Genomic DNA, 10,378 nt, shown 5'->3' with positions numbered 1-10,378 from the left:
AAGATAAACAACTAAATAGAAAAATGTAAGAAAGAATTGTGTAGACATTGCATAAAAGAGGCTATCCAAGTGGCTAGTAAATATATTAAAAGGTGCTCAGCTTCGTTAGTCATTAGGAAAATGCAAATCAGAGCCATAATGAAATGCCTCTACATACCCACTATTATGTCCATAAAGAAAAAGGTAGGCTATCAAGAAAAAGTATTGACGAGGACGTGGAAAAACTGGAATCCTCATCCATTGCTGGTAGGAGTGGTGCAAACACTTTGGAAATTGTTTGGTAATATCTTCGAAAGCTGAACATATCCATAACTTATGACCCAGCAATATCCCTTCCAAGTATAACTCAACAGAAATGTGTTCATACGTTCACCAAAAGACATGGGCAACAATGTTTACAGCAGCACTATGCATAACAGCCCCAAACTTGGAAACTCTCCAAGTGCCCACAAAAATAGAATGGATAAATAAATTGTGGTATATTCATAAAATATAGAAGAATATAGAAAACTCCACAACAATGAGAATGAATGATTTACAGCTACATGCAACAAATGGATGGATCTCACAAAAATAATACTGAGTGAAAGAAGTACATATATACAATTCCATTGATATTAGGATATTGCATTGATATTGAGTACAAACTATATACTTCCAATGATATTAATTTGAAATGCATGCAAAATTAATTTATTTGTTATGCTTTACAATGTTCAAATGGGCCTGCTGAACAACAGTACGCTTATGTGGCTTATATGTCTGTAACACCAGCAGCTACGTAAGCATCGCATTTGTCCCTGTATTTCCCTCTTTAAACAAACTTTCTGTGGTAGGCAGAATAATAGCCCATGTCCTAATTACTAGAACACGTGACTGTATCATTCTATATGGCAAAAGGGATTCTACAGATGCGATTAAATTAACAGCCTTGAGAAGGAGAGATTATCCTGGAATATTTGGGTTAGCCCAATCCGAAATCACATGTGTCCTTAAAATTGGGTGGTCAGAGAGAGGTGTGACTGTGGAATAATGGCCAGAGAGATGCCACGTTGCTGGCTTTGAAGATGGAGCGGGGCATGAGCCAAGGAATGTGGGCAGCCTTTGAAGCTGGAGAAGGCAAAGAAAAAGAGTCTCCCCTAGATCCTCCAGAAAGGAACGCAGTCCTGACAACGCCTTGATTTTAGCCCAGTGAGATGCATGTTGGACCTCTGATCTACAGAACTGCAAGGTAATAAATTTGTATTGCTTTAAGCCACAGAGTTGATGGTACTTTGTTGTAGCAGCAATAGAACACTAATATACCTTTCTTCTCCTGATTTTTAGTTGGAAAGGCAACATTTAAAAAAAAATCTCATGCTTTCATCTCTTACGAGTGGCTACAGTCAGCAGCAGCAGCAGCAATGATCCTAGAATGTTGGAAATTTGGCAAGATTGAGAGTTATGAACTGTATTGAATCAAATCAGATATGCAAGGAGAAAGGGGCAGAAAAGGCTTATCTTTAGTTCAACACTGTCTTTGGGGGTTCTGTCATGCAAGGTACAGAGGCCAGGGCAACGCTCCTATACAAACCTGTTCTTGGTTGGACAACAAAAATACCATCATAAATTGGAAGATCATTCAAGTAAGCATGTGGCGTGGCAATGATTCCCCAAAATCTGTTCATGTATCTGAGAACTGGTTCTACCTCCCTGACTCGGGGCCAAAAAGGTGATCTCTTCAAGGTCTCCAACAACAAAAGAATAATATAACCAAGCAAAGAACTTGGTTGTTATTAGCCAGCCTGCAAAGTAGTAACTTGGGAGTGTGCCAATTGATGATGACCCACTCTCTCCATGCACATTCTCTGATACAGATTTTTGATGATTTTTTTTCCCAATTGTTTTTTAGAGTGTTATGTAAACACAGCTTCAAGTTTCCTAACTTACACCCCCACCCCCATAAAGGAATTCTGGAATCACCACTGCAACTAATATTTGATACACAGCATTGACACGTCATCAATTACGGATACTTGCCAATTTTGGTTGAAAATTATTTGGCATGATTTTCTAAAGTAGAACACATGCATATCTGTATTAGCTTCCTATGGCTGCTGTAACAAATCATCACAAACTTGGTGGCTTAAAACAACAGACATTTATTCTCTCACAGTTTTGGAGACCAGAAGTCCTAAAGCAGTTTCATGGGGCTGAAATTAGCATGTTGGCAGGGCACCTTGCTTCCTTCTCTTCTGTTTGGAGTCAAATCTCCCTCCATCTCCCACTTAAAAGGACATTAGTGATTGCAATTACAGACCACCCAGATAATCCAGGATAATCTCCCTATCTCAAGATGCTCACTTGATCGCACCTTCAAAGACTCTTTTTCTATATAAGGTAACAGCCACAGGTTTGGGGGATTAGGATGTGGACATATCTGGGAGGCCCATTATCAGTTTACTATAATGTCCTAGCAATCCCACTCCTATTAAGTGCTCTAGAGATACTCCTGCCTAAGTGCACCAGGAAACATGTACAAGAATATTCACAGGTACATTTTTTGAAATGCAGAAAAACCTGGAAGCCATCCAGATACCTATTGATAGGTGAATGGGTAAGTAAAGGGTAGCATATTCACACAACCAGAAATTTGTCCACCAGCGAAAATGATTTATCTATAGCAATAGGCAACAACATGAATAAGCATTAGAAACAATGAGTGAAATAGCAAATCCTCACTTACTAGTGTATATAGTATGATATTGTTTTTATAAAGCTCAAAACATGTCAAATATTGACTAGGGACAAGTATGTGGTAAAGCCATGATTTTCTTTTAAATGAAAGGCAACAAAAAAGACAAAATTCAGAATATAGTCACCCCTGGGTTGGTGGGAGTGGAAAATGGAGCAGGCCAGGAATGTGGGATTGAAGAGGAACATCCAAGGAACTTCAACAGTGTTGGAGATGTTTTAGATCTTATGTGGGGTGGTAAATCCTTTGGTGTTTATTGTGTTATGCTTTATAATTTACTTATACTACAATTGTTCCTTCATATGTGTCAAATATTGCATTTTAAAAGTTACTTAGGTATTTAGCGGCATATGTTAGGCCTTTTGCATAGCTAGGTGTACAGATTGACTCAAGCTTGCTGGAAAATATGAAGGGATTTATTGCAAGGATTCATGTGGATAGGAAGTGGAAAGCATTTGGGATTCGAAGCAGCCTAAGTACCAACTACTTTCTCCTCTCCTCTTCTATAGTCTATGTAATCTTTCTTTCTGTTTTTTAACTCTCAACTTCAAATTCCCTGAGTAGGGAGGATGTTTTCATTCATCAGTCACCATCATGCTGTGGGGAATCACTGGTGGGTAAACCAGTCTAATCATCTGTGGCTACCAGGCTAGCCACGTTCATTTCCCCTCCAAGCTTATGGGTACTTTTTTTTCTAAAAGGACAGTGGGATATGAGTAGAACTAGCAAGCACTAGGAAGGTTTTATGATTGCACAGAACATTCTTTCCTTTCCTGGGCAGGAAGGAACACTCTTCATCCCCTTCTGACATAAGCCAACTATTACATGCATCACAAACATACTCCGGTTTCCCCCAACAGGGTCACAACCAAAGGCAAGTCCTGCCATAGCATCCAAAGGTTAAAAGCTGCATCTCAGACTCAAAATGAAGCTGCTATCCACTTTTCCTCTGGTTCTGCTGTTATTCTTCACCATACTCCTACTGATAGGCTCACACAAAAATTTAACCACTTTAACATATCCTATATACCAGCGGTCCCCAACCTTTTTGGTACCAGGGACGATTTTCATGGTAGACAATTTTCCATGAGGTTGCGGTGGTGGTGGGGGGGTGGTTTCGGGATGATTCAAGTGCGTTACATTTACGGTGCACTTTATTCCTATTATTATTACAATGTAATATGTAATGAAATAATTATACAACTCACCATAGGTTGGGGACCCCTGCTATATACAATACTGGGAGGGGGAGAAAAACACATTTATATACTAACAATAGCAACTTTACCAATTACGAAGTACAGATAAAGGCAGTGGTCCTTATTTCTGCAGCCAGACACAGCTGGTATATATGATTTCCTTCCTATAAACCCACTTCATGTTTCCTTTGCCTTTATCATCATCACAGCTACCAAGGAGTGTCAACTCTGGGATACCTTTCTGTGCCTGGCTGCTTTGATGGCAAAGAGAGCCCAAAATGGCCTGGAGCAGTCTTAGATTTCAATTCAATTGAAGCAGTTTCCAGGTGGAAGCATCCCTCTGATAGGTACTAAGACTTTCAGACCGGCAGAATCTTAAAGCCTGGGAGTAAAACTTTTGCAAGCAGTTCCCACTTGGTTTTCCAAATGAGCTGAAAGAACATCTCTTTTTAGGAGAGGCTTCTGGATTCCATCTCACCTTTCTTGGTCCATTTGGGCTGCTGTAACAAAGGTTGTAAAGGGGGTGCCTTCCAAACAACAAAGATTTAGTTCTCACTGCTCTGGAGGCTGCGAAGTCCAAGACTGAGATTCCAGCAGATCTGGTGTCTGCTGAGGGTGTTTCCCGAGTCATAGACAAACATCTTCTCACTGAGTCCTCACATGGCAGAAGGGACAAGGCAACTCTGCGGCCTCTTTTATAAAGGCACTAATCTCATACATGAAGCCTCTACCCTCATGAGCTAATTACCTCCTAAATAAAGGTTTTACCTCCTAATATCATCACAATGGGGATTACGATTTCAACATACAAATTTTGGAGGGACACAAATATTCAGCCCATAGCGTAACCTCACTAGCCAAATGGAAAAGAAAGCAGAAAAGAGAAAAAGGAGACCACAGAGAGATGGCTGGGCATTCTCCCAAGCCAATGCAGTGTTTGCCTCTCTTACCTTACCCACTGTTTGGAAAGACAAGGCAGCAGGGGGTCAATGAGTGAAGCAAAGAGACCAGCAGATGGTGGGGCTCCCCCCAGGGAAAGCAGCCTGTGGCCCTGTTTCACCTTGGTAGCCTGATGGATGAAGAAATGTACCCGGCCAAGAAAACCTGGCTCACTGTATGCTCTTGCATTTGACCTGCCCATAACAGCAAACCTCATTTGGGAGGGTGAAGTGTGGTGGGGCAAGTGGGGGAGCATATGTACATTTTTCTTAGCCAAGAGACAGGACTTTTGATGTTCTAAACCCACATTCATCTTTTCTTCATATTAAATTTCATTCCCTGTGATGGTCCTAGATTGTCACTTTCTGGCCATTGTCAACGAGAGGCTTTCAAACTTTTGCCTCCAGCTCTTGGTTTCCTGACATGTGGCATGTTTTTGACCATACTTGATATCTGCTTCACTTGCTTCCATTATTCGCTCTTTGCCTAGTAATTTCTGCCTTGTATTTCTCCCACCCTGGCATGACATGGTCAGATGGATCAGGTTTTCAATCATGGCTCTGCCAATGACTTTGCTATGTCAACTTGAGCAAACAAGTTGATTAACATCTCTAAGCCATTCTTCATTGAGAGAGAATGGATATAAGATGCTTAACAGGGTTTCTGGCACAGAGTTGGTACTTAATTTGTTTATTGTTCTTCCTCCTTTAAATCACAACTGTTCCAGGCTTCATACTTCTCAGCTGTCCAGACTACTAAATGGCAACACATCCTTTTGATCAACGACATCAAGTGATCCAAATAACTGTTTCTTGAGTCCCTACTATGGGTAAATTTTACATTATGTTGGCCACACAAAGATAAGTGAAAAATAATTCTTGCTTTCACTGAGTTTTCTATCTTATATGGAGAATACTGGGGTCTACAATATCATGATTTGAATACAGGTAAGATACGTCAAGCCTTGTAAAAAAAATACAAGTTTAATGCAAAAGAGGAAGAGGCTGCTGAAGAAGGCTTTTCAGCTATGGACAGATTATCTTTTTTTTTTTGAGATGGAGTCTTACTCTATTGCCCAGGCTGGAGTGCAATGGCCCTGTCATAGCTCACTGCAGCATTGAACTCCTGGGCTCAGATGATCCTCCTGCCTCAGCCTCCCAAATTGCTGGGATTACAGGCATGAGCCACCATGCTGAGCTCTCAGACAGATTATCTTTGAGAATAGTGTTTCTTTCCCTAAATACAGTAAGTGCCACTTACTGTCATTGATAGGTTCTTGGAAACTGCAACTTTAAGTGAAACAACATATAGGGAAACCGATTTTACCATAGCTAATTGATATAAATAAGAGTTAAGTTCCTATGGCATACAAAAACATCTTCAAACTTCTACATAAAGACCAAAACACTTCCAGTATTAAATATCTAAATAAATGCGAGCTATACATACTTTTAAGAAAGATTAATAAAAACAAGTAAGATAATGATTTACCTAATTTTTGGGCAATCAGTGAGTGACAGCAGTCATAGTGGTGGTGGGTTCAATCAGGGAATAAATGTTTGCAAAACAAAATTGTAAGGAGCACCCCCTACCACAATGCAGTTCAAAATCACAAAGATGGTGGGCTTGCTGAGTGCTTTTGTACCATATTGTTTGTTGTTGTACATTTGTATGACTATCATAGACTTGATGAATTTTTATTTTACAATAATTTGTATTTATTTACTCATTTATTTTTCAACCTGGTTAGTCCAGTTCAAAATCAAAGGTGGCTGGAGCCTGTCCCATCAGCTCAGGGCGCATGGCAGGAACCAACCCTGGCGAGGACAACACCCCATTTCAGGGTGCACTCGTATGCCCCACACTCACACTGGGACCGTGTAGACACACCAGTGATTCTAACGTGCACATCTTTGGGATATGGGAAGAAAGCAGAGTACCCAGAGCAAACCCAGGCAGACATGGGGAGGATGTGCAAACTCCACACAGACAGTGGCCCCCATTGAGTATTGATTTTGTTTCTCATCAAGGTTATTAGGAAATGATGTTGAAGGAAACGTTGTCATTCAAGGACCTGCCGTATAAAACTAACCTACAATAATTTTTTAAATTGCAAGATTTAATGAATCAGAATTTCCAAGACATATGTTGGATAATCTACATACTTAACAAGCATTCCAGGTGATTCTTTTTTTTTTTTTTTTTCAGACAGAGTCTCGCTTTTGTTGCCCAGGCTAGAGTGAGTGCCGTGGTGTCAGCCTAACTCACAGCAACCTCAAACTCCTGGGCTCAAGCAATCCTTCTGCCTCAGCCTCCTGAGTAGCCGGGACTACAGGCATGTGCCACCATGCCCAGCTAATTTTTTCTATATATATTTTTAGTTGTCCGATTAATTTCTTTCTATTTTTAGTAGAGATGGGGTCTCGCTCTTGCTCAGGCTGGTTTCGAACTCCTGAGCTCAAACAATCCGCCCCCTCGGCCTCCCAGAGGGCAAGTAAGAAAACTGGTGCACGGAAAGTTCTAAGTAATTTGCCCAAGGGTTTTCAGTGAATTCAGGAGCTTGATTCCTGAGCCCAGGTGTTAATTACTATGTAGTGCTGCAGTCTTAATGTGTAGTAATTACTTTGAAGAAAGTGATTATATTTTATTAAATGTGTCTGAAGAGTGAAAATGTGGGCTGACTAGACCTGAGGTTCTCAAATTCTGATGGGCAACAGAATCTCCTGGGGAATTTGTTAAACATAATAAGAAAACAGTGCTTGGGTTCCATCCCAGTTTCTGAATCAGAATCTCTGGGGTGGGGCTGGGATGTTATATGTTTAACTAATGTCCCAGATGATTCCCCATGTGCAAAGTTTGAGTATCATTGTCATAGACTTTTCAAAGGCAGAGTTTTAAGAGTCCAAGGGAAAGTTGAATGAAATTTTTTGTGTGAGAAACTCTGAAAGGGAAGGTGGTTCTGAGGGTCAGGAAGTTCTTAAACATGTATTTCTCACTCTGATCTTGATGAAGAAAAGTTCAGTGGCCCTGGAAGATTCCCTTGTAGTCCCATTGGGAGTATTCCATAATGCAGTCACTTAGAAGGGGAAAGATCCACTTTTAAAAGCAATTCACAGGTTGGGTGCAGTGGCTCATTCCTATAATCCCAGCACTTTGGGAGGCCAAGGCAAGAGGATCACTTGAGGCCAGGAGGTCAAGACCAGCTTAGGCAACATAGTGAGACCCTGTCTCTACAAAAAATAAAAATGCTTAGCTGGGTATGGTGGTATGGGCCTGTAGTCCCAGCTCTTTGGGAGCTGAGGCATGAGGATTGTTTGAGCCCTGAAATTTGACATTACAATGAGCTGTGATCAGGCTACTGAACTCCAGCCTAGGCAACAGTGAGACCCTGTCTCTAAAAAGAAAAAAAAAGCAGTTCACATTATTAAGGACACAGAAAAGTGCTTCTAAAGGGCTGTCATGGATCTACACAGGAGAATTAACCCTACTTCCCACTTCTACCCCCAGACAAGCTTAAGTGTGGGAGGAAAGAGCTAGAAAAACAACAATAAAAAGAGCGTGGGCACAGCTTGACTCTTGTCTGAACTCCTGTTTTCTTTTTCTTTTTCTCATTCATTCATTTACTGAAGCAATTTTTTTTTTAACGTGCCTTCATTTTTGCCAAGTACAACTCCAGGAGGTGAAGAAGATCTGTTCCCTTCACTTCAGGAGATCCATTAACCAGAGATATCAACACAAGGATGAACACCAGGAGAGGGGTGAGTACAATGTGAGAGGAACACAAACAGTGGGTCATGCACAGAAAACAAGTTGGAGGATGAGAGGAGGGAAAATTTTATTATGATCTCTAAAACAGGTAAAGAAGGTGGATTCTGATTAGGGACCAGTAACTGGATGGCAATCTTACCCAAGATTTTTTTTAAAGAGACAAGGTCTTGCTCTGTTGCCCGGGCTGGACTTGAATTCCTGGGTTCAAGGGATCCTCCCTCCTTAGCCTCCGAAGTAGTTGGGACTACCGGGTTGCCTCACTGTACCTGGCCTTTGCAAGATTTTTTTAAAAGAAAAAATATATGTGATGTCTTTAAGACTACAGATATTTTATAGGCAATTAACTTATATATCTCTGGTGATATATTTTTAAAAGAGATTGTTAAAGAAATAATTTGTGAGCATCCTAGAGAAAGGAAGTGGTGATCATCAGGGCCAGATGTGGATTTACTAAGAACAAGTCACGACAAACCAACCCCATTTCTTTGGTAGATTAGGGAACCACGATAGGAAGTTACCTACCACCCACTTGTTTCCTACCACCCACTCAACCCAATACTGTTTTTGAAAAAATATGGATTTGTGTTTGCATATGTCAGACATGTGGTAGGCAATTGCTCCTGAATTTTTGTATTTGATCATTACAATAAGACTATTAAGAAAATACTGTCTTCCTAAAACACAACAACATAAAACTCAGGCTCCAAGCTTGATGGTGAAGGCAAGTCTTGGTGCAAGGAGAGTATCTTGGTGGAGCTGGATTACCCATCCACAGGCCCCCAAATCTGATCCTAGACACTCACTTCCTTTTTGTGGTTTTTCACTAAAGATTGCAACTAAGTTCCTCACATTGTAGACTGGCTCAAGTGTTAACAGGAGACTTTTCTCTTAATATCCTATAGCAGAGCTGAAAAAGGGCTGGATGCCATAAACAAGATTTTAGAAAAGATACAAGATAAAATGGAAATAAACATAGAAGAGGACCAGAGTCTAGAGAAACTGATTTACAAGATAAAGTTTGCAAACTTTTATATACAGTCCACTGCAGAGGTTATGACTTCCTGTCACTACCAGGTAACTTGCTTTGAGGACTATTTTTAGTGCGTCATTACCTATTCAGTGGTTTTTCTTTGTATCCAGACACACTTTTTAGCTACAAACTGTTATAACCTACCTACCAGAATCAATCTTATCTTCCATTAATGCCTTATGTGAGTTTCTTGTTTTATAGCCTTTCCTACTCAAAGACTTCAGAAAATGCCATTTGTTTTGCCTCCTCTGCTTTAATCATTGCTCAATTTTCAGTTTATTCCCCCTCAGCACTCTTTTCTGTCTACTCAAATTGTTTTATTCAGGGTTTTGAGGTCTCCAGGACCAGAAATTCAATTAAGTTAGCTAAAGTAAAAGGTTTTCTTGGAATACTAACATGAAATTTCTCAGAAATAGAAATCAAAGTACTCTTGAACCTTACATCTGTTCTGAATATTTAGTACTCTTAAACCTTGTATCTGTTGTGAATATTTTGGGCTTAAATGCAATTTTTTTTTTTCACATATGAAGAAATCTGGAGGTAACCAGTTGCTGGTTGTTTTAGTAGTAGCTCAATATCAAAAGACCAGTGACATTGCTTTTCTTGGTCTTTCCCTCATGATCACAAGATAGCTGCTGTAGCTCTAGTGATCATGTCCATGTTCAAAGCAGGTAGAAAGGAAAGGGAAAGCAAAAACTTTTACAGAAA

This window comes from Propithecus coquereli, unplaced genomic scaffold, assembly GCF_000956105.1.
Source record: "Propithecus coquereli isolate 6110/MARCELLA unplaced genomic scaffold, Pcoq_1.0 Scaffold47, whole genome shotgun sequence".
NCBI lineage: Eukaryota > Metazoa > Chordata > Mammalia > Primates > Indriidae > Propithecus > Propithecus coquereli.
This window is presented reverse-complemented; position numbering follows the sequence as displayed.